Source organism: Entelurus aequoreus, linkage group LG03 (genome assembly GCF_033978785.1).
Source record: "Entelurus aequoreus isolate RoL-2023_Sb linkage group LG03, RoL_Eaeq_v1.1, whole genome shotgun sequence".
NCBI lineage: Eukaryota > Metazoa > Chordata > Actinopteri > Syngnathiformes > Syngnathidae > Entelurus > Entelurus aequoreus.
The window spans coordinates 42,973,887-43,001,636 of NC_084733.1; the positions used below are offsets into that span (position 1 = coordinate 42,973,887).

General features: G+C 37.9%; 1 long non-coding RNA gene across 1 annotated transcript in view; it reads left to right on the forward strand.

The window, feature by feature from the left end:
• LOC133645666 (uncharacterized) overlaps positions 1–27,516 on the forward strand; it is a 47,791-nt gene extending 20,275 nt beyond the window's left edge. Inside the window, exons 3-6 of the long non-coding RNA XR_009825171.1 lie at positions 10,130–10,254; positions 10,346–10,518; positions 10,587–10,665; positions 27,000–27,516. This is a non-coding gene — a long non-coding RNA (uncharacterized LOC133645666). The remainder of the gene's footprint in view (positions 1–10,129; positions 10,255–10,345; positions 10,519–10,586; positions 10,666–26,999) is intronic.
• Positions 27,517–27,750: the final 234 nt, after the last annotated feature.

Sequence of the window (27,750 nt, forward strand, 5' to 3'; positions counted from 1 at the left end):
TGGGTGTCATCAGCATAACAGTGAAAGCTAACACCGTATTTGCGTATGATGTCACCTAGCGGCAGCATGTAAATACTAAAGAGTGCAGGGCCAAGAACCGAACCCTGGGGAACTCCGCACGTTACCTTAACATAGTCCGAGGTCACATTGTTATGGGAGACACACTGCATCCTGTCAGTGAGATAAGAGTTAAACCAAGACAAGGCTAAGTCTGTCATCCCAATACGCGTTTTGATACGCTCTAATAAAATATTATGATCAACAGTATCGAAAGCGGCGCTAAGATCAAGAAGCAGCAACATAGATGAAGCATCAGAATCCATCGTTAGCAATAGATCATTAGTCATTTTTGCGAGGGCTGTCTCCGTAGAGTGATTTGCCCTGAAACCGGATTGAAAAGGTTCACAGAGATTGTTAGACGCTAAGTGTTCATTTAGCTGCTGTGCTACAATTTTTTTGAGGATTTTCGAGATAAACGGAAGGTGGGACACCGGCCGGTAGTTTACCAGGAGATCAGGATCGAGGTTAGGTCTTTTGAGTAGAGGATGAATAACCGCTTTTTTGAATGCTAGGGGAACAGTGCCAGAGGAAAGTCATAAATTTATAATATTTAATACTGATGGACCTAATAATACAAAAAGCTCCTTGATAAGTTTCCCAGGAATTGGGTCAAGTAAACATGTTGTTTGTTTTGTCCCATTTACACATTTTGACAATTCCTCCAATGTTATTTCATCAAAGAGAGAGAAACTATTTTGGAGGGCAGTGTCCGTCGTATACACAGTCGTATTTGTGTTAATAGAACCCAGTTGTAGCTGAGATGCATTGTCTTTAATCTCTTTTCTAATGACTTCAATTTTCTTATTAAAGAAATTCATAAAGTCATCTGCTGAGTGGGTGGAGCTACTGGGAGAAGTCCCTTGGTGGGTTAGCGATGCTACCGTACTAAACAGAAATTTAGGATCATTTTTGTTGAGGTGGATGAGATTTGAGTAATATTTAGCTTTAGCTGAGGTAAGCATGCGTTTATAAGTTATTAAACTATCACACCATGCTTGATGGAAAACCTCAAGTTTAGTCGCACGCCATTTGCGTTCCAGCTTTCTACATGATAATTTCTGGGCTTTAGTTTCTTCTGTAAACCATGGGGTACGCCTTTTAGGGGCCCTTTTTAGCTTTAGCGGTGCTACAATATCAATGGTGTCGCGCAGGGCGTCATTAAAGTTGTTAGTGAGGTTATCAATAGAGCCCACATAATTTGGGAATGGTGCCATTACCGAAGGCAGTAGGTCAGTAAGAGTCGTCGTTGTGTTAGCATTAATGTTGCGGGTGCTATAGTAGTTATTATTATTATTATTAGTTTGTTGACAATGAGTCAGAACTTCGAATTTTATAAGGTAATGGTCGGACATTACTTTAGTGTACGGGAGTATCGTAACTTTAGAGGTGGTGACACCCCTGACAAGCACTAGATCTATCGTATTACCGTTGCGATGCGTGGGTTCATTTATTATTTGTGTATTATTACTTTTAAGAGGTCTGGCATCATGTGTATTGGTATAGCCAGGAGGAGATGCTTCATTTAGCGCAAAAAAATCGTCTGGTTTGAGCCAGGTCTCGGCGAGACCAACGACGTCAAGTTTGTTGTCTCTAATGACTTCATTAACTAATAACGTTTTGGAAGATAATGATCTTATGTTTAAAAAGCCCATATTATAGGTAGTGGGCTGTTTTGAGGATTGTTTGTTGAAATTATCTGAAGTAGCAATATTAATAATGTTGCGTTCATTATGCGTATTGCACTTTAAATAGTTTCGACCATATCTAGGAATTGATACGACGGGGATATTCAGATTGTTTGCTTGATGTTGCGATAAACTGAACGCATCATAGTTAGCTACCTCAGTACAATGTATGTCTGCCTCTGACACGGTCACAAAAGAAAAAACATTATGTGAGTTGTGTTTTATTCTAAGAGAATTGCTATGTGTGCAGGGATTATCCAGCCTGACGCCGGCTAGTTCTAGTTTAAATGGCTTCTTACCCGGAGACTCCACGTTTCTTTGGTTAGCTTTTCTCTTTGTTGTTAGCCCAGCTCGGCATCCCCGCTTCTGCTTCCGCTCGCACCGCCTATGTCGTCTCCATTGGCGGTCACCGCTAGCACTTGACTCCGCTGCTACAAAGGCCGCTCGGTGTAGCCCACGAAGTATTCCCATGCTAGCGAGGAGGTCCACCGTACATGCATCTTTCAGTCTATAACGACCCGATGTATCCACATCCAGAATCATCTGTCGGTCGTATGTGATCACAGTGTTCACGCTTTGAGCCAGCCATGAAATTGACAGAAATGACGGGTGTTTTTTGCCAAATCGCTCTACACTCCCAAGAGCGTTAGCAGAGCCGCAGCATCGCCATCGCCATAGTAGGCCTAAGTATTCATCAAAAACAGGGCAGAAGTTACATTTAATATTTAAGTATATTTAATATTTTTGGCCACGGTAACATTACACACAATACAAAAACATCATCAACAATGATACTCCATATATTTACAGACTTATTTGGCATAATACTAGTTTGAGAATCACTGGTGTAAGACATTCTGACAATAAAATTGATTTGTGTCAAAATATTGATGTGGCTTTTTTTAGGTTAATTTAAATTATGTAAGCACATAATTTACTGTGATGATTTGCAATTAATCTGAATCCTAAAGTGTGATTAAAAAGTGTTTATACTTTGGCAGCACTCATTAAAATGCTTAATCAATTACAGTGTTACCATTTTCGACAGCTCCCTTGTCCCTTCTCACGCAGTGGACTATCCCATGCTGCTGCACATGTGCAGACTTGATTGCGGAAGACAGACCAAAACAAACCTGTTGGAGCGGTTATGGGGTTTTTTAAGTTTTACATTTTTAATATGAAGCAGAGTTACCCAAGTGGAGCGGAGAAAAGGTGAAGGCAAGAAAATGTATTTTTATTTTTATTGAGGTGTCAACGTTTTATTCACTGACACCGAATGTATGTGATCAACACAGCAAGAGCTACTATCAGTGTAGGATGCAAGAGGAGAATAACATTTTTCATCACAAATATGTGAGTATTATAGAGCTCCAAATGGTAAACTCCTGTAACTGAGGTTCTGGTGAAATGTGGTTCAAACTCAACAGGTAGGAACTCAAGATTCTCGTCACGTTTAAACACAGCCACTGTCAACTTTTAAGAGCTTTCTTTTTCCCACCAGTCACACACATCCAGCCTGAACAATAATAGCGCTACACACTACATGTGACTGAACTGTACTCGCTAAATTGTGAGCAGCTAAAACAATACAGTTTGTATCAGGATCATCTCATATTTAGAGCAAATAAGTATGCATCCTGTATTAAGCCTGTAGGCACGTTGTCCCGTATTACCGTGAAAAGAAAACATACTTTGTTAAATGTCAATTATTTTTTACAGTACATGGATATTTATACAACATTTTACAGCAAACTTAAAACCAGCCCTTTCCTACCGATGAGAGATTAAAATGGCAACATTTACTAACTCTTCTGTTAAACCAGGGGTCTGCAACCTTTACTACCAAAAGATACATTTTTCCACCTCTTCCACCAAAGAAAAATAGAATAGAGCCAGCAAATGTAACACAGCTTATGAACTTTAAAACGTTTTACAGAAACAGCAATCTGTCCTTTTGAAATCAAACTATGTTTCATCTTTTTGACAAGTATTAATGGTTATCTTACCCAAGGGCTTGCACACTCGAGAAGCTGCACTGAACACAGTCTTCCAGTCTATTTGACTTGCATTTTTAAAAAAATACTAACTTTTCTCAATCCGGGGTTAAAAAAATAAAAATCTGAGGGAGCCAAAAAAATGAGGCAGAAGAGTTGCAGACCCCTGTGTTAAACCCTGGTGGTGAAATGTTGCACACGTCTGTCGTTTATTGGAAAGGGTGTGGGTTCGATCTTCTGTCAGGGGTTGCATCTAAAACGGTAAACAATAAGTTAAATCGTTATGAAATGATCTCGCTGTGGCCATCGTCAACAGGAAAAGCCTTAATTATTAATTTGATTTTGTTGATTTTGTTATTGTTATTGTTATTGTTATTAGTCATCACTTAGTTTGTTTCCAATGTATTTGTATCACCCTAAATAATTAGATCTAACTAATTTCAGGTTTCAGTTCATTTCAGTTAGTCAGTTTCACGTTGATCAAAAAGCACCAAAAAAGTATTCAGACAGTTAGGGATGAAAACAATCAGGTGAGGTAAAAGAAAAAAGAAAAAAGACTAAGAGAAAAGACTGAGAAAAATAAGGTAAGGTGCTAGTAAACTATTTTGCGTCCTCTTCTACTGATGTTTTATTGCAGGAATTGTAACTAGAGTTAAGTTAAACTGTGCTTGAGAAAATGCTGAAAGAACATTGATAGATACTTTATTTATAAGTCCACATGGGAACACACAGGGGCATCAAAAAAAGTATTCAAAATATCATAATAAGCTTAAGAAAATATCCATGACAGACAGACACTAAAACTATTATTTTTGTATTCATGTTCGGGAAATTTTAGTTATCTGGACGCTACGGGTTTTTAAAATAAAGCACAACTCAGAAAGAATAGCTTGTCAAAAAAAAATTAGGTGCCAGTTTGAGGAGTCCGTCTCACATCGTTGTTTTTAATAATGTGTTTTTAAATAGTGTCAAAACAAGTGGAGGGAAAGGAAACCCACCCTACACACACACACACACACACACACACATACACGCACACATCTTTTCTGTGTCAGGTTGGGTGAAGAAGAGCACGTCCTTACAAAAGGAAGAAATCAAACTTAAATATTGGACACAAACTCACTCATATATCAAAGATGGTTATCGCAGGGAGTGAGGTGAAAGAAACGTTTTTTTTCTGTGGCAAGTTGATGACTCGACATCCACTCTATGTAAAAAAATCTGAAACATTTTAGCTTTTGGTTGCTTAGGAGAACTAAGGAGGATTTGAGCTGAACATTTGGGCAGCCACACAAGTAAACAAACTACTGTAATATCCGGACTGGAGAATGCACGTAAATATAAGCCACACCTTCAAAATTTTGGGACAAATTGTATTTTTTACATATATATCCCCCCGGTACAACATCAACTCCACCCCACAAGCCCACAGACACACACACATGTTGACGCCCCTGGCCGTCTCGCGCTATCAAGTTTGCACGTTTAAATACATGCAACCCTTTAGTAGATCAGGCCCCAAGTGTGTGTATGGGATGGAGATGTTGGGTTGAGGGTGGGATCGGGGGCCCTTTAGGAGTCTTGTGTATGAGGGCTCTGAATTTTTGTCCTATGCTCTAGCCTGCAGCCTATGAACGTGTGAAGCCTGTTTATGTAAAAAATACAATTTGTCCAAAAATTTTAAAGGTGTCTTATATTTTCGTGCGCTCTATAGTTGCGTGGCTGCCCAAATATTCAACTCAAATCCTCCTTTATTCTCCTTAACATCACAATGTACTGAAGTCGCCACCATTTTTACATAGACGGAATGTCGAGTCATCAAGTGACTTGCCCTAGAAAACCTTTCTCTCACCTCACCTCCCGTGATAAGCATCTTTAATGAATAGCTGTGTGCTTCAAGGAGTGCCGACCGATAGCGATCGTTTCAGGACCGGTTAGGTTGAGGTCTCAATACCAATCAGGGAATTCCATCTTAACCATCTGGATGTCCTCCACAATGCCACACACTTGGAGATCGCGCTCGCAGTGGACCTACAACATAACAAAACTTGGCGTTCTGTCCTGACTCGACAACTCCAAGCTTGGACTCCCCCCTCCTCCCTTCGCCTCTACCCCATCGTCGACCTCAGGATCTATCTGTGGATATGAACGCTGACTCTTTGTCGGCGTGTTCCGATGTGAGGCTGAGATACAGTGGCGTATAAATAGGCAGCATTGCGGCTTGGACGACACAAAGCACAAGAGCAGCTCGCCTGTGAGTGCATCTCAAAAGCACAAATTGAGGCATTTGGCATAATCTCCTAGGAGGGGCCTTATCATCTCTGTGATGCACAGCAGAATGTGTATAATTTGGCAAATACTAGGCTGATACTGCAAATGAGCTTTAATAGCAGCTGAGGTCTGATTCAGCCTTATAATGTAGGTTTGCAGTTTTTGTTTAAACGGGTCGCAGGGACTTTTTCTTACAGAGAAAGGGCAGGGCATCAGTCAAGAAGGTGCATATTAGCTGTCATGTTACGTAATATCAAACTGATATTTTGGGTGATTAGGGTGACATTGTGTCATGTCAGAGTAATTAGAGTCCTATACTTTCTCACTCCCTCGGGGCAGAAGAAGGCTTTTATTAGTCTCGTGTCACTCTGCTGCTCTGCTTGACAAAATGTTAAACGTTGTTTTTGTTGTTGTTGGTTTTTAACACCTCCCCAAAAAACTGTAACCACTTGAGAAAGTGACATCAGAATGTAATCTGGTCTGATGTTGTCATCACAGCAATCAGTCTTGTCAGCAAATCCATTTTTTGATTGATGTTAAATTAAAACATAACGACGACGGAGCAGTTTTGTTTGAGTTGAGAAAAAAATAAATTCCATGGCTTTTTTACATTGCTTTAACTCTATTCTGTGTGATGTAGAGAATAGATGTATGGTAGTTTTTGCTGTAAGACACAGGTGTCAAATTTAAGGCACGTCACATCATTTCAGATGACTGGCGAAAGTCTGGAGATAATTAATAAAGTACTGTATTTTCCCGATTATAAGCCACTACTTTTTTCCTCTCTGCGGTTTATAAAACCATGCTGCTGATTTATGGATTTTTCTACGCTAACGGCCATAATGTTTTGTACTCAACAAATACTTTTTATAAATCACCGACAGAGACACTAAAAAGTTGTGTTATTGTTTGTGCTATGGCGCCATATTTTGGACGAGTTCACTCACTGCAGGTGCTGCAGGTTGACAATGTACTTCCTGTTTTGTTGCTTTAACCGGGAGTTAAACCAACCACAGCCTTTTTGTTCGAAAGGATTCATCATTTGTCACTCCAAGCAACTTTCGTAAGTTTTACAATATAACTAAAACAATTCACACCTACTAAACCGTCCTATGTGTGATGTCTGTAGGAATGTTTTCATGTTTTCATTTACATACTTTACATATTACATATAGCAGGCCAATATATCTGGCTGCCCGTGGGCCACATCTGGCCAGCCAAAGCTTTTCATTTGGCCCATTGAAAATTACCCAAATAGGCTTGATGAAACCGTTTAAACTAGGGTTGCTTATGTATGCAGTACTCCCGCCACCCCACAAGTGGGAACAGCTAGACAATGAAGCAGCAGTGGGGTGAGCAGAAGAGGACTACTCATTTAACCCTAAAAAAAATCTAATTAAATTGCGAAAATCTGACTTTTACAACGACTGGAAAACAAATTAAGAATGCTCTGCTCCGAACAAGGGCTCAAGTCATTGCTTCCTCTCGGACCTTTTAAGCGACAGACACTGTTCTAGACAAGAAGCAACAATGGTAGAAATTCACAAGTGTAAGCTTCATCACGAAACTTGGTCAAATATTTGCAAGTAGATATTGTGCATTAAGATATTTAGTTTGTTTTGTATTGAAATTGCTGAATTTGTGAAGTCAATCAATCATCAATCAAAGTTTGTTGTCTTTTGTATTCGTGGTTGTGTTGTTTTTAAATGAGCTCTGGGCGATCAGAACTCGTTTAATACATATAGCAGTAAATTTGACCAGTAGAAAGCCATAACTCTCCACCTTAGGTTTAATTGTGATGAGTCACATACCGTTGCATTGTGTGCAATGTTTAATGCACTGTAGATGTTGTTAAATTTCTATATGCGTAAACATATGTAGTTGTGTGAATGTATTAACTCTAAACCTTTTATTTTATTGTATACATAATTGACGCTATACTTTTGTAATGTTTATCTTATGTTTATATTTTCAGATATACAATCCTAAATGAAAAATAAAATAAAAAACTTCTTCAAGTTGAATAGCACTGACATATAGTCATATAGTGTCTTTGCATGTGCTTTGACTTTACATGTCAAATATAATTAAAACTAATTTCAGATGTCTCCATGGGTTTTTCATCAGTGGGATTTCTCCTAAATTAAAATAAGATTGTATTCCATATCTGTCCCCAGTTGCTATGGTGAATCGTAGAATCAGTGTTAATTGAGCAGGTGTTTTTATTGTGGTCTTAACAAGTCAACATACTCAGGATTGATCGAACCAACTCAGATCAAGTGTTCTGGATTCAGCCATTCAGAGTTTCCCATCTTAGATTAAATCAAGTCCGACTTCAATTTTAGACTCATCCTTTGTTGAACCTCTTACATGGAACACCCCTCTCGATGAGCACTTACATAAAAAAAAAAGATTTTGCCCTCTCATCCTTGTCTCGTGAGGCTTGTAGATAAAACCACCATTGTTTTTGCATCAATTGTGACCAAAAAAGAACGACACCTATGATGGCGTTGGAGTTTTGCATATTCTGAAAAAAAATTCTGAATCAGGAATTTAGTGCTCAAGGGTTCACTTCTCATTGCATTACAAGTCAATGTAACTTTACAGTCGTCCCTCGCCACATTGCACTTCAAAGTTTGCGGCTTCACTCTACTGCAGATTTTTTTAGCCTAAGCATTTCCAAGCATAAAATGACTAAATGAACTTAAATATCAACAGTACAGTAATATCGGTCACAAGATGAGATTTCCCCTTATATCAGTATTATATGGGCCTGACCTACTAAGATCCAAATAACAAGTGCTAAACGGTGTGTGCAAACTATAAAATTGTGTGTACCATTACTGGACGTGTTGTGAATGATCTACTAACACTGCGTGCACAATTGATAACAAGTGCAATAGTGGCGCAAACGCCCTTTTTAAATGATAATTTTTTTGTGTACTATAATGAATGTGCCCATTAAGAGACTCATTTTCTTCCACATATATAGCATCATACGGTCCAACATGTGGCATTGTGTCATGTTGTTGACATGCAGCACACAATTATAACGTCAACAACCTTTTCTGGACAATCTCAAAAAAATAAAAACTTTTTTAGCACATTGAAGGTGCGCTATGGGAGACACTGCGGTGTTGTGATGAAATTATTTTATATTTATTGAAACAAGTTTTTTCATAAAAGAGGTACAATCATATATTTACTATATGAAAAATCAAACACCATAAAAAAACGCCAGCAGACACCAAAAGGAATCGATTTGATTTGTTTTAGTCAGCCCCTTAAGTCATCCAGCAGCTATAAAATTATAAAATGGTATTGCAGAATCGACGATACGTCTAGTATTTTAATTCCTGACATATTTGTGATATTCTCTCTAGTCTTTGCAGCGTGATCCCTTTGTTTCTAACATTGTATAACTGTGACATTGTGCATGTACATTACAAATGTGCTAAATATAAAAGCAAAACCGTTTTCATCTTGATAAATCACATTGTGAGCACTAAATTGCTAAATGTGCATCTCCTTCTCCGAGCATTATGAGCGTTTTATTAACCAGCATATATTCTGCATATACATGAAAACAAACACACTAAATGGACTGCCCTTTCTATTTTGCTCACTTCTGCACTCAAACGAAGTAAATTAGCTCTGCATGCACTAGCAAACCTTTAGTAAATCAGGCCGATAATGCCTTATTTTTTATTATTACTAAAAGTGACTGTCTGGGCGCTATTTCATGTCTGGAGGGATCTTTTACTGTTAGAACCTGTTTTTAAAAAGTTCTAAACATGTTTTTTTTGCTCAAATGATGAAAATATTTGATTTATAACTGATAATTCTTAGTTTATCTAAATTCCATTACCACGGTCAGGCCCACACATATGGCTGTTTTGAAATATGATATAGTGTTATGTAAAAACGGAAAAGCTCCAAGAGGAATCCATATAACGGGACTTATTATTAAGTTTTTTAAGCAGGTGTTCGATTTTGAATTAAATTAAACATTTGGTCAGAAGGCATTTTTACATGTTTATGACTGGTGTTAATTAAGATGAATTTGACACATTTCAGCATCCTAATAAATAATGTTTTGTCTGTCTCGGGCCTTCTTAGGTTTCTCAGACACCCTTTTAAGCACAACCTATCCAAATAAAGAAGAGATAAAGCATGCGATGAGATGCTGCTGATGGAGAAGCTTTACCAGGTGTGACAGGTGATGACCTACCTGCCTTCAACAGGTAACTTTTTTGTCCCCTCAAAATTTTAGTAGCTTGTTTTGTTTACAATCTTAGAGCAGAAATGTTTTTTCTCATACGGACGTTTCAGCAGGTTTTAAACGCTGGATGTGAAAATGTGAGCTAGATCAATGAGTGTATCAGTCATTTAGGATGAAACACTCTTTGAGACCGGAGATAGGCTAAGCAAACACATTCCCATCCGCTAGTGAAAATGGATACGCTGTTGACCTGTCCGCTCACACAAAAGCCTTTCCCAAAGCTCAGGTGAGTAGTCTTCCTTTTGCCTGATTTACTTAGCTAAATATTGTGAGTGTCCCTCTTTTATATCTTAGAATCCTGGTGTTTACCCTCAGAGCTGGGGGATTAGAAGATCAACACCACTGGCAGATGAGGGGGACTTCTCATTCCCAGGTAATGTAAAGTGTACGACCGTGGTTTTACACTACAGAAAGTTACCGGTTTTTAAATGTACGGAAATTCGATGAATCAATCTGTTCATTTTTAACAATTCCAACAATACAGAAATAAATGATCCGGTGGGTACACCTGGGTCTTAATTTGAAGTCTGAGGTGGTTTACCCAAAAACGAGAAACTTTGAATTTCGGGTTCCAGAACAACCCAACTGAGTTAATTCAATCAATCCTGAATATGTTGACTCTGAGTTAAGACCACAATAAAAGGCAAATTCTATGACACACCGTAACAACTGGGGACAGAACAGGCCGTATTCATTTACCCAGCTCGAATGTGTTCATGTGTGTTTATGGTGAGTATGAGCACTTATTAAAAAATAGAAAAGTAAGAAAGTAAAATCAAATTGGATCGAGAAGAGACATAATTACTGCCAGAGTCAATGCATACGTTTTAATACAGTAGTTTATTGATTAAACATTTAATCACATGTTCTTATTAGCTTAAAGCTGGGGTCTGCAACCTTCACTATCAAAAGAGAAATTTTGCCACCTCTTTCGCTAACAAAAAATATTTTTTTCTCTTAGCAGTCTTTTATAACCAAATAAAAATCCCCTCTTGACATAAGTCTTGACAAATCATGTTTAAACATCGACTTGTTACAAATGAGTAGACACGTCATGTCGGGACGGCGGGGGTGCGTTATCCGGCACAATACGGGCAGCTTGCTTTACGTTTATCAGGAGGGGGAAGGAAAAAACTCAGGGTCTGTTAAAAAAAACAAAAAAAAAAAACGCCAGCGAGTAAGTTACTATGGCAACTAACTCTGAATTTGGCATACCTTTCTTTCTGAAATAAAAAAACCTGAAGTTTACCTAGTGAGGCTCGGTAGATGGATTAAAATGTAATATCTGTTGTTTTATTGTAAATGTACTGTATTTACTGTAGGCAATATCATGTGAGAATCCAGTGGACATTTATCATGAGGTTTTGTAAATAGACTGTATATAAACAAAGTTTTTTTAAGTCACCTAAACACTAATGTGGAAGGAAAATCATATCACATGCATACACCGTATTTTTTGGACTACAAGGCACACTTAAAATCCTTTCATTTTCTTAAAAATTGACAGTGCACCTTATAACCCGGTGCGCCTAATGTACGGTATAATTCTGGTTGTGCTAACCGACCTCAAAGCTATTTTATTTGGTACATGTTGTAATGATTAGTGTGACCAGTAGATTGTAGTCACACATAGGAGATACGTGTAGACTGCAAGATGACGCCAGTAAACAACACCAAAACTTTAAATGTTCCATTGAGAATGTAGAACATTACACACGGAGCTCAAAAACCTGTCAAAATGTTTTAGTACGACTTTGGTAAGCTATGAAGCCGCACCGCTTGATGGATTGTCGGAGCATTACGGCTATCGTAGTTAGACGTACTGTGATTCAACATTTGGGTATTATTATAGTGTGTGTATAAAGACCGCAAAATGGCACCAATTAGCAGACATATTATGTGATGTTTTGTCTCGCAATATTATGCAAAACCAACCTACTGATGTGTATTTGGGATCTGCATAAGTCCTGAAAATGTGGGCCCGCCATTGTAGTACGTGCCGACGCCGTAGTCGATAAGCTAAGATAAGGGTTTACATATTCACCCACGGAACTTTAGTTATTAGAGAGTTCCGGTCAGACGGTTTTTCACGGGACACGTTGTTGCACTAGTGATCCACGGATGAGGAGATGCTGCTCAATTATTGATTAAAGTAAAGTCTGAATGTCATTAAAACAGTTAGCTTCATCTTTTGACACTTCTTCCACTTTTGTCCTTGCACACTACACACCCGTGCAACAAACATGACGGGGAGGAGACGCTGTCGAAGGTGAGCCACGTAAATAAGACCGCCCACAAAACGGCGTATCCTGAAGTGACCGTCGGAAAGCGACTTGAAAATTATCTGTAAAACATAATCTATGCAACATTTTGACCAAAGAACCACCATTATATGTTATGTAGACCACAAGGAAGTGTTTAAAATGACCCCTTTAATGCGCCTTATAATCCGGTGCGCCTTTTGTATGAAAATAGACCTGAATAGATCCGCTCATCGGCAGTGTGCCTTATAATCCGGTGTGCCCTATAGTCCGAAAAATGCAGCACTGTAGTTGCGCTGTGCTGCACTGTAAAATTTAAAAAAAGTAAAATAGGGTCCATTTTTCAGCACATTATCATGACTTACATTTTCCATTGGTTTACATGAACATAGCTAAAATAATCATTTGTGTTTTAATAAAAGTCATTTGCACTACCTTGAAGAATGTTCTGCTAAAGAGTTCTGAGTGACTGACTCCTATTTTAAAACATTCCAGTTACCTCTGCATAGTGAGAAAGTAGGTGATTGTCATCATTTATGTTGTTTTGTGAAGCAATATATAACATATACATGTCAATAAAAAAAACAAAAAAACATTTTATTCTCAATATGATCAGCATTATTTTCCCGAAGTGCTGCAAAAGTGCCAAAATGTGCATTTTCCAATCTCATCTAATCTGACTAGGCTGCGGTCCAGCTGATTGTGCAGGGCTTTCCTACATAGGGGCACATTGACTAGAAGCAGTGGAGGGAGGAATACCAAAGTAGGAGACATCCACTTGGGTGGTAAAGGAAAAAAAAATCCATGAACGCTATCCACACTCACATGTGCAAAAAGAAAAAAAAAAGTGAAAGCAGGAAGGTGTTTCTATGTATCATTGGTTTTTATGGTGAAAATAACATAATGTATGATCTTATGTAATTCCTTGCACAAAAAATGTCTAAACTTGTAATTTCAATAATAAACCAGACCTTGACTTTTAGACAATACACCAATTTCCACTAGTCATCAGCTGCAAGCAGATGGAAACCTTCTGATTTTCAGACATTTGTTGCAAAGGAAATAAAAAAAGTTTGGTCAAAAAGTACCCTGCTCACTTTACTGCAACGCAACACAATCCTGTCATTTAACTCAGCCCATCAGTAAAGTGATGATAAAATACTTTGAAATAAAAATGCATTTTGGTGTATGCTTGATAGGAATATAATGTAAAAATAGTTGAGAATTAAAAATAAACAAAAAACTTTTTCAAGTATTTGAGTGGCCAAAAACGGTTAACTGTATGAGCATGTTATTAAACATGCTTAACTGTCAACCAAACACATACATTATAGTAACTAAAGTGGTACCACGGCTTGGTTCTGTGACGAAACTCGTAATCAAAATACTCAAATCAGTCTTCCCCATTGAAATGAATTTAAATCAAATGAATCCACGATGGACGCTTAAAAACACCACCATTTTAAAATGTAATATCCTTTTTAAATAAAAATAATAAGAAATAAAATATTGTATCAAAAACAACTACAGTAGTTTTATAAAGTAAATAATATAGTACAATGTTTACCCACTGTAGAACCAGACTTCTATGATATCTCTTGCAAGGTTGTACTCTGTCAAACACACCATCAGCAGCATCTCCATATTTTCATGGCTAAATGTACATATTTTAAAGCTGTTTTTTGATGGTGGAAGTTGTAGCAGTGCTATGCTAATACCGTTCTACCAAGCCAGCTACAGGCACACCTCGATCATCCACTTTGTCTTCATCTTTTCAGCACTTCACACTCACTTTCTTTCTTCTCATGATTGGAAAAACAATGTTTTGTCTTTCTAACTTTCCATCCATTGCTTTCGGTCTCCCCTAGAGTGGGGGTTACCCACATGTGCGGTCCTCTCCAAGGTTTCTCATAGTCATTCACATCGACGTCCCACTGGGGTGAGTTTTTCCTTGCCCTTATGTGGGCTCTGTACCGAGGATGTCCTTGTGGCTTGTGCAGCCCTTTGAGACACTTGTGATTTAGGGCTATATAAATAAACATTGATTGATTGATTGATAACTTTCTGCCTAATAGCTAGTTAGCTACAATCTAAATCTAGCGATTGAGAAGTGAAGAACACACATGTCTTTTTATTTTTGGATTTTAAAGCTCATAAAAAGCGTTTGAAAGATGTGTCTAATGGAAGTCACCATTGTAGCCTTCAAAGCCCTCTAAAACTACTTCAACACACTCCAACGTTTTGTTTACAGACACGTTCATAACAATATGCAATATGTTCAATATTTACCGTATTTTGGTTATTCTAATCATTTCCGAGATTTCTTTCTTCCACGCATTGATTTCTGTTTCCAAAGCAGCGCACATCCGACTTCTGGCAACAACTTGTGTTCCTACTTCCGGAATAAAACACGCGAGTGTGTTCTTATCATGGCAGACTTGGTAACGGACAACAAAGATGACTATTTTGGGGCAAATGAGGATTCAAAAGCTAAATATACAGAGGATGAACTGCTGCTTCTAGAAGCGAGCACAAAGAAGAGGGTGAAACTTTGGAGCAGACGGAAGCCGAGAGAATGAGGTAAAAGTCACTCGAAGCTGCAAATGTGGAACAAGCTATTTCGACATAAATGGATTGCTTCCCCAAAATCAACAGGAAACACTTGGTTATTATACAGGTTACGGAACTTAAATTAAGTATTGTTGACTGTTTTTGAACGCATTTTTAAAGTGATTTAAAGGCAGAATTGATTGCTCATATTAGCTGCATTGCTAGCCACCTAGAACGAGCCGATTTTTACATGTTTGAATGCAAAAAAAACAACCTTTTGTCTTCTTGTCTCCCGTAATGGCTGTGAACGATAGGTAAAATTCCCAAAAAAGTGCAGTTCCCCTTCAAGAGTAATTCAAAACTTAGTGGTGCATTTAGGCGTGACAGCTGGAGGCGTGACCCCAAGATACAGAGATGGCAGGCGGCGTGCAGGTAAGAAGTCCTTTACTTAAGTACTACCAGCAGAGTGGGGGAACCACAGCATGGCAAAACTTGTACAATGTTTGTGCCGTTGAGAGCATTTTTATTCCAAACAACACCAATACGGTGGTGTTCTGCCTAATTTTAACGACAACCTCACACTTAATTGAAATTCCTAATTAGGTTTTTTTGCCACGTCGGCAACAAAAAAGATGATCTTCACATCTGTTGAGAACACATAGTGGTGGTCAGTGTTCTGCTGTCATTTTTTCCTCTACTCTGTAGTGAGCTGATTTTTTTTTCCTCCAAGGACATTTAGCTTAATCCGCTTCAGCTGCCTTCATTCAGCATTGAGGAGAAAGATGCCGAGCTCTTTCTCTTGTTGGTGAAACTGCAAAGCTGTTTTTCATAAGACATAAATATCCAGAGGTGTGGACTCGAGTCACATGACTTGGACTCGAGTCAGACTCGAGTCATGAATTTGATGACTTTAGACTCGACTTGACAAAATGTAAAGAGACTTGCAACTCGACTTAGACTTTAACATCAATGACTTGTGACTTCACTTGGACTTGAGGCTTTTGACTTGACATGACTTGCTACTTTCCCCAAAACCCAAACCTTAAAAAGTTATTTGGGAGCGCTCCGTATCTTTCATTTTATACGTCTGTGTCTATAAGCGTGTGTGCTGCTTGTCAGCGTGTGTGCTGTCAGTACAACAGCCAATCAAATTAAATCTACGTTATTTTCATCCCACAGCTCTCATCCAATCCAATTGCAGGACAACCACCGAACATGAGTTGTCAAACAATGCGGCAGTGAGAAACAATTATGCCAAAGTTGGTTTCGTTCGGGTATAAAAACTACGACTTGGTCAACAAAAAACGAATTGCCATATGCAAATCACGCAGTTCGAATATTACAGACGGAGACGCAACAACTTCCAACTTCGTTCGACATTTGAAGTTGCACAAAGAAGGGTAAGTTTTGAATGTAAGATAACGTTTATTGGCTAAGTAACATGACTTTTATTTGCTGTGTAGTTAAATCAGTGAGGCTGTAAACTCACTGCTAACGTTATAACCATAGACATCTTATAAGGGTACGCAGCATTGAGCGCTACTGCCTACTGGCGCAGACGAGACGCAGAGCCGCCATCTTGGAGTGGTGATCCGCTCCACTCAGTGCAATTCATTTGGCAGGAGCAATGAACTGTCAGCAAATTTAATTAATCTTACCTCACTGAATACCACTGATTTTCACGCGTTTTTTTTGTCATACGTGTAGCTATGATAACGGACACATGTTTTGGCGTTTTTATTATTCATAGTTTGCTTAACAGTAATATAATATTCTTATACGCTATAAGTGACCAGACGTCCGAGATCAAAACTGGGAATATAATCCCAGAGAAGGGGGAAAAAAACGGTCAGCTATTTTTAAATTGAAGAAACAATATGATTAGATTATATATACATGCGTTTATCCTACATAAACAATGTATGAATACATTAGATATCTATATATTTTAGGGACCTATAGACTGTAACTCTGTTGCTGCAGCAGCAGAGAGTTTATTCTGTCTTGACACTTTGTATTGATATTTTGTATTACATTCTTCCCTTAAATGATAATGTTTACAGTGATTGTTTTATATCTATTTTTTATGTATGTCGCTTTGGATAAAAGCGTCTGCCAAATACTTAAACATATATAAACACCTGAAAGTCTTTATATCAGCTAAAACCACCAATCTGTTTCACTGGATTCAGAATAAAACCAAATGCTGTCTTACCCAACAATGTTAGTATTTGAATATTGTTACTTGAAGACTTATTCCTGGTTACAATTATACTGTTAAGAAAGTATTGTCTTATACTTTGCCTAAAATGAGAATGCATCATAATCAGTGGCGGCTGGTGAATTTTGTTTTAGGTGGGGCTGAAAGTTTGTAAACCAAACCCCTGTAGGGGTGTCATCCTCCCCCAGAAGATTTCTTTGTGATTCTCACATACAAATATTGAAGATCTTTGCTCCTTCTCAACTTTGTGGTAATGTTATTTTCATAAAATACAACCAATAGTATGTTAATGTTTGTTTTTGCAAATGTGTTTATTCTGTAAAGGAATGAGTTAAATGTTTAAAATTGTTTAAACTATTAAAATGACTGGTTAATAGTGCTATTATGAATTGCAATGTCAGCACTATTTTTTTTCCTGCAATTTCAAATGCACTTGTTTTAATAAATAAATACAGCGTTTTAAAAGCATACACAATCTGTGTAAAAATATTAGTCTGTGGTTAAAAGGACTTGAAAGGACTCGAAACTCAAAATGCAGGACTTGGGACTTGACTTGAGACTTTCTAGTCTTGACTTTGGACTTGACTCGGGACTTGCCTGTCTTGACTCGGGACTTGACTCGAGACTTGAGGGCAAAGACTTGAGACTTACTTGTGACTTGCAAAGCAATGACTTGGTCCCACCTCTGTAAATATCTGCTAAGACTCAGGGCGTGGTCCTACTTGTAAAAAATGACCAGGAACTTTTCCTTGTTGGTGGTGCTCCGTGAGCAGTTGCCGCCGCAGATATGACTTGTATTAAGTTCTTAGGCAGCACGGTCCTCTTGAGGATATCACCATTCTCATTTCCAACACAAAAAAAGATCCAGAGCGTTTAGAAAAAAATAAAAACTACCACAAGCAGGAATTCAATCAGTCTCACTGGAAAACCTCTTTAAGTTTTTCTAACAAGTCGAAAAGAAGCTAGAAATTTTGTAACACGCTTCTAAGTTATGTCAAATATTTGTTTCTTATTGAGGAACTGTACCCAACAATAAGTGACGAAGGTGTTGGGTCACAGTGCACAACTACAGTGGAACCTCGATGTAATAACTTAATTGGATTTTGAACAAGAAAAGTCGGTAGAGTGGAACCGCGATGTACAAATTTGATTGGTTCTTCAACATCGTTCATAAACCGAAAACGTCGTATAGTGAAGCAGAGTTCCTCATAAGAATCAATGTAAACATTAATATTTGGTTGTAGCCTCAACGAAAATCCATACACTATTTTAAGAAAAAAATTGCACACTTTGAAGACACTAGCTCTATATATATATATATATATATATATATATATATATATATATATATATATATATATATATATATATATATATATATATATATATATATATATATATATATATATATATTCCCGAAGGGAATAAGCGGTAGAAAATGGATGGATATATATATATATATATATATATATATATATATATATATATATATATATATATATATATATATATATATATATATATATATATATGTCTCACATAGCTGTCCTTCTTTGTGTGTTAGCTTGAAAAATGACAAATTTGTTCTTTTAGGTTGTCAAATTGTGCAATTAATAGCTGAGCAGAATATCATCTGAACATGGATCAAAGTGCACTGTACAGGTATACGTATTGGCGGGTAAGCTCCGCTCAACTGATGGCGGCATCATGGTCTACTACAAAAATTGTTTGTTTATGAGTCAGTATTTATTTTTGGACATCTACTTGGTGTAGTAAGCTTGATCCTGCGCTATTGTCTTTAATAGTAACAGTAATTCAGTACAGTGTGAGTCATTTCCAAATATTACCTTTGGCCCACTTACTGTTGCGTCATTTGTCCTGATGGTTTGTCTACAGATCATGACGCTTCAAGTCTGTTGTATTTTTGACAAAGAAAATCGAGCCACAACGTTAAAATGTTGTTTTGTTATTTATCGTGGCAAAAGTGAAGCGCGTTCATATGTCTTCCCTTCACTTTCTTTCTGGTGTAGAAGACATATTGTATTGATTTATTGTACTGAATCAAAACTGTGTGCCTTACAAAAACGCTAGTTCCGATTGGATACCTTTCATACCCTCTCCCACATGCCACTGTGTTTGGATATTTTATCCCACTCGCTTAAAGACAAAAATAAATATGATAGGATTTCATCTCTGTCAACCTTTTTTGTGTAGTTTTATTTAGTTGAGTAAATTGTCAATTCATTTCGTCTTCGTTTTAGTTATAGTGCATTTTTTTTAAAATGTGTTATTGTCCTAATTACATCAAGGGGAAATAAGGTGTTTATAAAAATGAAGACAAACATGTTTAGTCAACAAAATTAACATTGGTACGCCGAGATATGGTTTGCACACAGAGGCATATTTGGCGTGATGTAAAGGTTCGTAAACCGAAAAGGTTTAAATACAGGGAGAGTCCCTATGACAGTGGTTCTTAACCTGGGTTCGATCGAACCCTAGGGGTTCGGTGAGTCGGCCTCAGGGGTTCGGCGGAGGTCAAAGCACACCCGACTCATCGTGTAAATACACACTTCTCCCTATCGGCGTATTACGGATACGCCAACATTTGACTGATTTGCAGGTGTGTAATTTGTTGTGAGTTTATGCACTGTGTTGGTTTTGTTGTTTGAACAAGGTGATGTTCATGCACGGTTCATTTTGTGCACCAGTAAAAAAAACATGGTAACACTTTATTATGGGGAACATATTCACCATTAATTAGTTGCTTATCAACATGCAAATTAGTAACATATTGGCTCTTAACTAGTCATTATTAAGTACTTATTAATGCCTTACTCGGCATGGCCTTATTATAACCCTAACCCTCTAACCCTAGCCCGAACCCTAACCAAATAACTCTAAATTAAGTCTTTGTTATTTAGAATATGTTCCCCATACTAAAGTGTTACCAAAAACATATAACTTTGTCTTGAATTTGAAAAAAAAATTGTTTTTATTTTTCACTAAAGAAGGGTTCGGTGAATGAGCATATGAAACTGGTGGGGTTCGGTGCCTCCAACAAGGTTAAGAACCACTGCCCTATGACCTAAGAGGTTCATCTGTCTTTCAGAAAGCAAAAATGAGAACTATTTTAAAAAGTAAATGTGTTTCTGTTAAGAGGGTTCATTTGTGGAACAGCTTGGATGATGCCTCAAAATGTTCCAGTTCCATTCACACGTTTAAAAAAACCTTTAAGGCCAATGTCTTAAACAAATATATTGTTCTTGAATAAACACCAGTAGTTAATACTATAATCAATGTTAATTACACAACTAAATGTGGGACATAACTAATAATGGAAGTATAAGTGTTTGTAGATAGTGTAGTATTAGTACAAATGTTTAACCAACACGTGTACAGGGATATTTCACAACTGTTGGTCTATGTCTTTACTGTGTATATATTTGAACAGTGTTTATGCTGTGTACGTCTCCTGGTTATACTACATCTTGTATTTAAGTTTGTTAATAGGGTTAGGCAAGATACTGTAAGTGTTTAACTTCAGCCTAAACCCTTTCGGTCTGTAACATTGTCAATTCATAGATGTAAAATAGTTTTTCTTTATTTTATTGACCACTGACCGAAAAAATAATACATTAAAATAAAAAATTTAATTAAATTAAAAAAATAGAGGTGTTTGTAACTCAAGGTTCAATTGTATATGGAAGCAACTTTATCCAAAATAAACAATGTAAACATGAAAAATGGGCTTTAGCCTCGACAAAAGTCCATATTTTAGTAAATGTTTGTTAACTTTGAACACATACAGTATGCAGTACTGTTCATCAAACAAACACAACTATTTATTTAATAACAAAGCCAAAACAACAACAACAAGCTAAGCTGTCCTCATTTGTACCTGCCTTAAAGGCCTACTGAAACCCACTACTACCGACCACACAGTCTGATAGTTTATATATCAATGATGAAATCTTAACATTGCAACACATGCCAATACGGCCGGGTTAACTTATAAAGTGCAATTTTAAATTGCCCGCGAAACTTCCGGTTGAAAACGTCTATGTATGATGACGTATGCGCGTGACGTCTATGGTTGATACGGAAGTATTAGGACACATTGTATCCAATACAAAAAGCTCTTTTTTCATCGCAAAATTCCGCAGTATTCTGGACATTTGTGTTGGTGAATCTTTTGCAATTTGTTTAATGAACAATGAAGACTGCAAAGAAGAAAGATTTAGGTGGGATCGGTGTATTAGCGGCTGGCTGCAGCAACACAACCAGGAGGACTTCGACTTGGATAGCAGACGCGCTATCCGACGCTAGCCGCAGACCGCATCGATGATCGGGTGAAGTCCTTCGTCGCTCCGTCGATCGCTGGAACGCAGGTGAGCACGGGTGTTGATGAGCAGATGAGGGCTGGCGTAGGTGGAGCGCTAATGTTTTTAGCACAGCTCTGTGAGGTCTCGTAGCTAAGTTAGCTTCAATGGCGTCGTTAGCAACAGCATTGTTAAGCTTCGCCAGGCTGGAAAGCATTAACCGTATAGTTACATGTCCAGGGTTTAATAGTATTGTTGATTATCTGTCTATCCTTCCAGTCAGGGGTTTATTTATTTTGTTTTTCGATCTGCAATTAAGCCCAATGCTATCACGTTAGCTCCGTAGCTAAAGTGCTTCGCTGATGTATTGTCGTGGAGATAAAAGTCACTGTGAATGTCCATTTCGCGTTCTCAACTCTAATTTTCAAGAGGATATAGTATCCGAGGTGGTTTAAAATACAAATCCGTGATCCACAATAGAAAAAGGAGAAAGTGTGGAATCCAATGAGCCCTTGTACCTAAGTTACGATCAGAGCGAAAAAAGATACGTCCTGCACTGCACTCTAGTACTTCACTCTCACGTTCCTCATCCACAAATCTTTTATCCTCGCTCAAATTAATGGGGTAATCGTCGCTTTCTCGGTCCGAATCGCTCTCGCTGCTGGTGTAAAAAATGGGGAAATGTGAGGAGCCTTTCAACCTGTGACGTCACGCTACTTCCGGTACAGGCAAGACTTTTTTTTTTTATCAGCGACCAAAAGTTGCGAACTTTATCGTCGAAGTTCTCCACTAAATCCTTTCAGCAAAAATATGGCAATATCGCGAAATGATCAAGTATGACACATAGAATGGATCTGCTATCCCCGTTTGAATAAAAACATTTAATTTCAGTAGGCCTCTAAACGCACACACACTCTCACTAACCCTGTGGTGCACTCACTGTTTTAAATGACAAATCTTCTTAACTTTGACAGCCAGGTCGCTACAATGATTAGAAATAAATATGTACAATCCACTTGACCTTTAATCTTCTTGGCGTGCAGCAGAACACAGTGGATACTTCCTGAATGTTTTAAACACGCTTGGCCATTGCTTTCTTTGGAGTCATATTGAACTAGCAAAACTACAAAGAAATGATATAAAGGCTTAATAGAAAACAAAGATAAAGTAGACAAGGTATCACTGAGCACAGTAGCTAAGGCCTACAACACCTACAAGCAATGAACATTGGAGCTCGATCAGCCCACCTACAATGGATGTGCTGCCAGGCACAAAATGGTTGCATTGCGAGGCACACAATGGGTGGATAAAAGGTTTGTACAACAAAGCATATTTTTATTTGGTCCGTGATTTGCACAGTAAATCAAAAAAAAATCTTACAAGAATGGGTTCTTAATTCGAGGTTCCATCGTATCCGCTGGACGGAAATATACATTTTGTTTTGTAAATACAGTAAGTTAAGTGAAAATACATGTGCTATGAGGTATGTGTTGAAAGCAAGACGTCAACATACATTTCCAATATGTGAAAAAAAAATTTTTTTTTATGAGGAATAGTTCCAGCCGTTAAATGTGGCTTAATGCTTTGCCACAATTTATAATTTGAATAGTGTTAACGATACACATATTTGGGCCCCAATTCCCTTTTCAAAATGTCATTTTCTATCATTTGGGGTTTGGCTATTTGGACAGCTTTATCCCGTGTGCTTCCAGCTTTCTACGAGCTGGGTACAACACTGCTGGGTATTCTCCTTGAGAACAGTGACTATGAATCAGGCCTAAGTTTCAGCCAAGGCCTGGATGCGTGTGTGTTCGCGCACACGTGTGTGTGTGTGTGTGTGTGTGTGTGTGTGTGTGTGTGTGTGTGTGTGTGTGTGTGTGTGTGTGTGTGTGTGTGTGTGTGTGTGTGTGTGTGTGTGTGTGTGTGTGTGTGTTGGACTGCACAGTGCATATCTTGAGACCACACAGGTTCCATAAGCATGTCTAAATCTCTCTGCTGCCCTCTATCTTTGTCTGAACATGTCCCTCAGGGATGAGGTCACAAGTTCAATAACAGCGGGGAACCTTCACCAGGTTGAACACACACAGTTGTGCTGCTAGATTACCCTTCAAAACTCTAAAAAAAGTAAGTACATTTTTGTTTTTTTGTTTTTTTAAATTTAAAAAAACAAAGCAAATTTTGGATCCAAACCAAACAACTTTGGAAGGTGAGAAAATAAGTTATGATCAATCAAAAAGAAAAACTGTTCAAAAGGAAGGAAGAAAAATCTTAATTAACACCTTGAACCCTATGAAAATGTGATATTTATTGTCATTATATGAGTCATAACTTAACTAATAATTCACAGAACATATTTATTGATTGATGTTACAAATTTAGCACAGAAAGTGAACAAACAAATGTGTAAGAAATTGCTATAACATGTAAAATTGGCTGTATTTAATTAAGATCAGCTTCTTCCTACTCCTTTTCGGACATGTTGTGAAAAATGGCTTGTACCATATTGTAAATGTATGTATGTGCAAAATAAAACAAAACCATAACCATAACTATGCTGCAATCTTGTACTGTAGATTGTTCAGATACAAAAAAATCCACACAATTTAATCTAGAATGCTGGTTGACCTGCAATGTATTTGGATTCTCGACCAATTTTAATTAATAAGAATAGTAAAAATAAAAATCCACTTCTAGAATTAACCTGTCAAAGGAACAGTATACAATTGAAGGGGCTGTTTGCTGCAAAATGCCTGGAGGACGCTAACTTTTCAAAGTATTTTAAACAGTATATCTTGCCCGCTTACGGCTTCTCGTACGTACTGGCGTAATTACGTATGTACGTAACACATGCACGCACATTAGCTTTAGGTATTGTTAGCTAATAATAGCACTTTGGATAGGTAGCGTTAGCAGTCATTGAACGTATATTCTATCATAACAACATCATGACTACCAATCTTGGACTGCTTTTGGGCTATATATCTCGTTTGGTAGAGTGGCCAGGTTCGATCACCGCTTCCGCCATTCGAGTCACTGCCATTGTGTCCTTGGGCAAGACACTTTACCCACCTGCTCCCAGTGAAACCCACACTGGTTTAATGGTAACTTAGACTTTTAGGTTCCACTATGTAAAGCTCTGAGTCACAAGAAAAAAAAGCGCTATATAAATATAATTCACTTTTGTATGTGTGCACACTGACTGCACGTAGGTGTTGACGAGACCGGGTGAGTGACCGCCGTAAACCAATTATTTTATGTGGGCCGGTGAAAATTGTTTTTAGATAAACTTTGTAATTGTGAAAAACATAGCAACTTGTCAAACAAATTAGTTCTGTTAAACCACTCACAGTAACATAAGCTAGTTAGTTGTTTTCTTGTTATATTTTTTGCTTTAAGAAATGTTACTCTGAGGAAGTTGCAAACAGCACCTTCAATAGTCTTAGCTTTATCATTTTTCAGAAAGTGCAGCACGGTGAGACAGTGGTTAGTGCTCATGCCTCACAATAAGAAGGTTTTGAGAGGTAGAGTGGCGGTGCCAGCAACTTGAGGGTTTCAGGTTCGATCCCCGCTTCCGCCATCCTAGTCTTTTCCGTTGTGTCCTTGGGCAAACACTTTACCCACCTGCTCCCAGTGCCACTCTGGTTCAAATGTAACTTAGATAATGGGTTTCACTATATGTAAAAGCACTTTGAGTCACTAGAGAAAAGCGCTATACAAATATAATTCACTTCACTTCACTTCATGTTCTCCCCGTCACTGCGTGGGTTCCCTCTGGGTACTCCAGCTTCCTCCCACCTCCAAAGACATGCACCTGGGGATAGGTTGATTGGCAACACTAAATTGGCCCTGGCCTAGTGTGTGAATGTGAGTGTGAATGTTGTCTGTCTATCTGTGTTGGCCCTGTGATGAGGTGGCGACTTGTCCAGGGTTAAAATGGATGGATGTAAGGATTTCCAGAAAGCTAACGACCGGGACCGACTTCTCCCTTCATTTAAATTCTTATTTTGTATATTCCTAAAAAAACAGTGTCCTCTGCAGTGAACATTTGATTTGTGTCTGATTATTTTGTCGGAGTTAAAATATTCAGAAAATATATCCTTTCTACGTATGCAACAGGAGAGTTCTGCATTTTTTAAGGAATTACTACAAAAAGCTTGTCAAAAATGATCTAGTATATGACAGCACTTTAGTATTTTAATGAATCTGCAGCAAAAATGTTAGTCTATCCCAAGTTTTTTTAACTGAACTCATCAGCCGGTCTGAGTCATTCCTGGGCCAGATTTTGCCAGCGGGCCTCTAGTTGATTGGCACTGGCCTAGGCTATTTGCTCATTGGTCAAACTATGTATACTGAATGTGTTCAAAGCTTTTGAAGTCACACTGCTCACATTTAGGAAATTAGCTCACCAATGGAACTCTACTCTCAGGTTAATTTGAAGTTAAAAATGCAATTTACATAAACAGATATTGCATAAAATTCAATTTAGATTGGGCAGGCATATAGCACCAAATTCTGGGCTCCTAAAAAGCCAACCTATACAGGTACACACACACTTGGTTGTTTACATGCACTAAAAAAACTAATTATTGAATGGATTTGGTTGAAACCAGCTTTTTTTTTAAATATTTTTTTTTTAACATATCTATAAAATATCTCAATAAAACCGCCTAAATAATTACATTTTGTTAAAAAAAGAAAAAAATGTAAAAGTATATGTAACTTTTCTTAAAGTGGCCAGAAAATGAATTTAAATAATTATATCCTGTCATTAGTCCTTTAAATATTATTATAAATATGTCAAGTTTTCCTTTTAGATTAGCTGATACACATAGGATTGTCATTTGTGGATAACACAAATCAAGATAATATGTCAGTATTACTATGATTATATTAATATTAGTGTATCTCATGGCAGTTAAGTCTCCTCCTGTCTTTAAAAACTAGTGACGCTCTGTTTCTAACTTTAATCGAAGGTCTCTGAATGTACCACAGTTATGTGCAATGAGATGCAAAGGTGAAACTTGTACATAATGTTCTCCTATATTGGGGCTCAGCCACAAATCGTTGTATCACATTTGTATCTTTCTTCTATCAGCTCATCTTTGTTCCAAAATGTCAGTACTCTGTTTGTGAATGCTTAAAGGTGAGCTTTGATGACTTTATGATGTCTGTGTTGAGTCAAGTGTTCGATGTCAGGTTTGCCGCTATCCAGGTGAAACGAACGAATGAGGGAGTGAGTGTCTAGTAGTTAGACGTTTTGAATTTAATTTAAGCAACCTTGTTATCAAACTTTCACAGCTATAGAATTTTATATTAACATTCATGACATCTTTTTTTATACCTATTTGAATGGCAGAACCACCCCAACTTTGATGCCCTTGAGGGTGCCATTGAAGCTAGAACCGCTACTGGCCTCAACGTTTAGTAATTGTTGTGCAAGTGTAAAAATAAGCTAACCACAATAATATTTATCTATCCATCTGTCCATCAACAAATGACTTCATTGTATTTCAGACAGTGCGGTTGACGGAGGAAGGCACAAGTGATGTAATCCTAAAAGTGTTGAAGCTGGGTCGTTTTAAATGAGTTTGTCATCCCACCATGGTTGGCCATGAATGACCTCACCAGCCATGCTGCTGTAATAAACTAAAGCAATAAGAATGTGCAGGAGGGAAAACAGTGCCTGCAGAGAGCTACTGAGAAGCGGAGAAAAACACAAAATGTCTCCTGATGAATATCAATTGATGTCGCTCGGTTGCGTACACGTACACACACGCACACACACACACACACACACACACACACACACACTGACCATTTGCAGTGTGCTGTGAAAAGAGACTTCCATATGTACTTGTACATTCTGCGGCCCTCTAACCTACAACAGATGTCATCAATAAATACCCATGACCCACAGAGTTGTTTCCAGTGTGTGAGCAGACGTTTTTTTTTTTTTTTTTGTAGCACGGCTTGTCTAGCTGGTCAACACCTGATTAAACTGCACGTTTTTACAATAAAGACATGCAAAGTCTACAACAACACGTAAGATGCACGACGGACAGGAGCAGTCCAAGAAGCGCAATAACAGCTGAGCTCAGTCGGAGCTG